Source organism: Prunus avium, unplaced genomic scaffold, assembly GCF_965620075.1.
Source record: "Prunus avium unplaced genomic scaffold, drPruAviu1.hap1.1 HAP1_SCAFFOLD_208, whole genome shotgun sequence".
Taxonomy (NCBI): domain Eukaryota; kingdom Viridiplantae; phylum Streptophyta; class Magnoliopsida; order Rosales; family Rosaceae; genus Prunus; species Prunus avium.
The window spans coordinates 10,001-15,000 of NW_028276959.1; positions in this window are offsets into that span (position 1 = coordinate 10,001).

A 5,000-nucleotide genomic window follows, 5' to 3' on the forward strand; every position below is an offset into this window, starting at 1 on the left:
GCATGCTGCGCGCAGACTGCGCGCATGCCATGGCAGGACAAGTTTTGCTAGCCTCACTGTCTACAGATGCGCAAGCTGCGCGCACGCTGCGCACAGGCTGCGCGCATGCTGCGCACAGACTGCGCGCACGCTGCGCGCATGCCATGGCAGGACAAGTTTCGCTAGCCTCACTGTCGACAGATGCGCAAGCTGCGTGCACGCTGCGCACAGGCTGCGCACAGCGCATGCCATGTGTCACGGGACGAGCGTGCGACGCGGCGCGGCGGAAGCAAATCACAGATTTCGCTCGCACAGACGCTCCCGTGCGGCCCAGGATCCCTTCGAATCCCAGTCAGCCTTCTCCCCACTTCATGACTCTCACAACTCCGCGAGAGGTTCACCATCATGTGTCGTCTCCCATAGGCGCCAAGCCCCATAGCTAGACAACGAGTCACACTTCCTTGTGACAACACAATCACCCCGCATCCGGCAACGAACCCTCGACGCCCATACATCAAGCGTTGCATAAGACACGTCAACTGCATCGACCACGTCGCATGCCAAACTCGTGGCTCGCTCATGTCCGAGTCGAGACATAGCGATCCAACACACCATCGGTTTACCCACACTTCTGTCGGTCATCCGTTAGCAACCACGATAGCCCACATCCTCAAGCTATCCACGCAAGCTGTCACGCTCGCATGTCGCCCAAGCCTTGGCGACATATGTATTCCGAATGTCCCACATAACCATCTATGCTTTGCATGGGGTCGCAACCCATGCGTACCGGCATCCGAATATCTTCCTTCCATCTTGGACAAGGCCGAACCCAAGCCAAGTCCATCGAGTCTCGTCAAATGCCTCGCTAGCCGACGGCATAGCGAATGCCATACGTTGACCTCACTCTTTCCAACGATGCGCAATACGAACGGCCCCGCGTGTTCGTACTGTCCTCGGGAAGTCCTTTCCCTCGGAGACATAGATTATCCTTCAACAATCTCATGCCCGCCCTTATGACAACCTCCAATGTCATAAGGATGCTCGCTTAGTGCCACAAGGGTGTAAGCACCAGGGGTGGTGGAGAGCATGACACCATGTCACCCCCTATATAGCATTTTATGCATTTAGCCTTCTGCCAGGAGGGAACATCACCTATGCACGAGGAGTCATAATTGGGCATAACTTCTTCGTACGAACTCCGAATGGCGAACCGTCGGTTGCATAGCGTGTATCTCGTCATTACGAACATCTTTCGTGTTCTGAGTTTCTTCAGGTTCCTCCCGTAACCTTCCGAAATACCCAAAATACCCCTCACACGCACAACCCGGCCAACACCAACCATTCTAGCTCTTAAGTCCTTGCCCCTTCCACACTTGGACTACCTCATAAGCGCATGGATGTCCCAACGGAGTCACGAAAGCACACGCTCAAGTGCGATCCGTGACATTCTCCCCCACTGATAGTGTCGACGCCCTCGTCGACGTGCCCACTGCACTGCCGCATAACAACACCATATAGGAATATCCTCTTCTCTTCGCTCCATGGACCACAATGCACCACTGTGTTCACCCTTTTGAACTTCTCTTTCAAAGTCCTACGTCTTTCCCTCTTTGGGCCGAGACCTCCGTCTCTTGTCGCACTCGACCACTGAACAACCACATAGCCCGCTGGTCAAGTACCTCCACATTTTCCACATTCAAAGAGATGCACCCCACCTGGGTGTGACTCGTAAGCCAACCGTGTGTCCTCCACGGCACCTCCATTCGTTTGTGCTCCTGCACTGCCACTTCCTGGCATTCGAGGTTCTCCCCCTACTTGTCTCGTTGGCACACCCCCACCTCGAGGTGCCACCACAGCAAAGCCCCGCAACACTTAGGCCCTCTGCCATCGAGTGCGGACATACTCCATGTCCTCGGAACCCATGCCTTTAGTGAGACTTCCGGATCCACCTCTCTGGAACACACTCTTCCAAATCTCAGTTAGCAACCATATGTCGAACCTTGTGCCCCCACCCATCTGTTCTCAACAATTGTAGGAACAACCACTTAAGTGACTCCTTCATTAAAGCCTAGTCCGTCAGCGACTTACTCCCTCAATAGAGCCTAGTCCGTCAGCGACATACTCTTTTCGAAGACTGCACCATTTCGGTCTTGAGCTCCTACCAGTTTTCCCCCGAACAAGGTCCCGCACCTCCTTGTCCAACAATCGTCACCAACTCCCTTGCGCATATGCGCTGCCATACCTCAATGGCGTTCGTGGGTCTCCCCCACTTATCTCGTCAACGCACCCTCACGTCAACGTGCCTCCGAAGCTTAGCTCCATAACACTTAGGCATTCACAATTCACCATGGTAAGACATCCTCCCTACTACGAGTAGAACCACCTAACCAACGCCCACACTTGGACTTGGCAGAACCTACTTCCGCAGCATCCACAAGGGAACAAGTAAGACATCCTCCCCAAAGCTACTCCAACTCTTTGCATGCCCTTAAGTGCGGACATCCTACGTCCTTAGCCACCATCCTCACAAGAAAAACTCTGGGATCCACCTTTGGAACACACCAGCATTCCGAATATTAGTTAGCAACCTTGTGTCGAACATTATGCGTAACCCACACGTCCTCCACAATTGTAAGAGCAACCACTTAAGTGACTCCTTCATTAAAGCCTAGCCCGTCAGCGACTTACTCCCTCAATGGAGCCCAGTCCGTCAGCGACTTACTCCCTTCGAAGACTGCACCATTTCGGTCTTCAGCTCCCACAACTCTTCCCTGAACAAAGGTCTTGCACCATCCGTCCAACCCATGTCACCAACTCGGTTTACCACAACCTTCAATGGTATGCTATAGTTCGAGTATAAGCCAATCTTTGACACTCTCACCAAACTCGCGCTCCCATCCTCCCCACATCCTGAACTGAACAAGCAACATCACTTCGTCACAAGCCAGAACCCCTGCCTACCCGACTTCCGGGCGCTTGGTGCACGGATTAGAAAACTAGGCAACCGAGCAGCAAAACCACCCATCATCCCCCATCTTAGAGTCATCCTGCTTGATGTCTTCTCACAACTTCGAGACAAACTTTTGGATACCTTCACCCTTCCATAGGATCCAGCACCAAGACGGGTTTCCAACAACCGTCACACAACCTGATTCCAACAATCATCCACAGTGACGTTGGGGTCTTCTTCCAACTTCGCAAGTCCACTACCCATCACAGGCAATGACATGCTACCTTGCTATCAAAGTTCCTCCATCACCAATCTCTTCTAGGTACGAGTCCCTCACACAGAAACCACCTTCGGAATCGATCGGCTCTGATACCACTTGTCACGGGATCAGAGCTTCACTGTTTGTATCCAAGGTGCGAATCGTTTGAGCAGAAGCCACCATCTAAATCGATCGGCTCTGATACCACTTGTCACGGGACGAGCGTGCGACGCGGCGCGGCGGAAGCAAATCACAGATTTCGCTCGCACAGACGCTCCCGTGCGGCCCAGGATCCCTTCGAATCCCAGTCAGCCTTCTCCCCACTTCATGACTCTCACAACTCCGCGAGAGGTTCACCATCATGTGTCGTCTCCCATAGGCGCCAAGCCCCATAGCTAGACAACGAGTCACACTTCCTTGTGACAACACAATCACCCCGCATCCGGCAACGAACCCTCGACGCCCATACATCAAGCGTTGCATAAGACACGTCAACTGCATCGACCACGTCGCATGCCAAACTCGTGGCTCGCTCATGTCCGAGTCGAGACATAGCGATCCAACACACCATCGGTTTACCCACACTTCTGTCGGTCATCCGTTAGCAACCACGATAGCCCACATCCTCAAGCTATCCACGCAAGCTGTCACGCTCGCATGTCGCCCAAGCCTTGGCGACATATGTATTCCGAATGTCCCACATAACCATCTATGCTTTGCATGGGGTCGCAACCCATGCGTACCGGCATCCGAATATCTTCCTTCCATCTTGGACAAGGCCGAACCCAAGCCAAGTCCATCGAGTCTCGTCAAATGCCTCGCTAGCCGACGGCATAGCGAATGCCATACGTTGACCTCACTCTTTCCAACGATGCGCAATACGAACGGCCCCGCGTGTTCGTACTGTCCTCGGGAAGTCCTTTCCCTCGGAGACATAGATTATCCTTCAACAATCTCATGCCCGCCCTTATGACAACCTCCAATGTCATAAGGATGCTCGCTTAGTGCCACAAGGGTGTAAGCACCAGGGGTGGTGGAGAGCATGACACCATGTCACCCCCTATATAGCATTTTATGCATTTAGCCTTCTGCCAGGAGGGAACATCACCTATGCACGAGGAGTCATAATTGGGCATAACTTCTTCGTACGAACTCCGAATGGCGAACCGTCGGTTGCATAGCGTGTATCTCGTCATTACGAACATCTTTCGTGTTCTGAGTTTCTTCAGGTTCCTCCCGTAACCTTCCGAAATACCCAAAATACCCCTCACACGCACAACCCGGCCAACACCAACCATTCTAGCTCTTAAGTCCTTGCCCCTTCCACACTTGGACTACCTCATAAGCGCATGGATGTCCCAACGGAGTCACGAAAGCACACGCTCAAGTGCGATCCGTGACACATGGCAGGACAAGTTCGCTAGCCTCACTGTCGACAGATGCGCAAGCTGCGCGCACAGGCTGCGCGCACGCCATGGCAGGACAAGTTTCGCTAGCCTCACTGTCGACAGAATCAGCACGCTGCGCGCAAGCTGCGCGCACGCTGCCGGCATGGTGCGCGCACGCTGCCGGCATGGTGCGCGCACGCTGCCGGCATGCTGTGCGCACGCTGCGCGCGCGCATGGCAGGACAAGTTTCGAAAATTTCTGTCGACAGTCTCAGCAGCGCGCACGCTGCCGACATGCTGTGCGCACGCTGCGCACAGGCTGCCGGCATGCTGCGCGCAGCCCATGGCAGGACAAGGTCCGAAAAATTCTGTCGACATTTTTACGCCGTGGTAGGCTTCCGCTTCGCGTCACTTTGTCGACATTC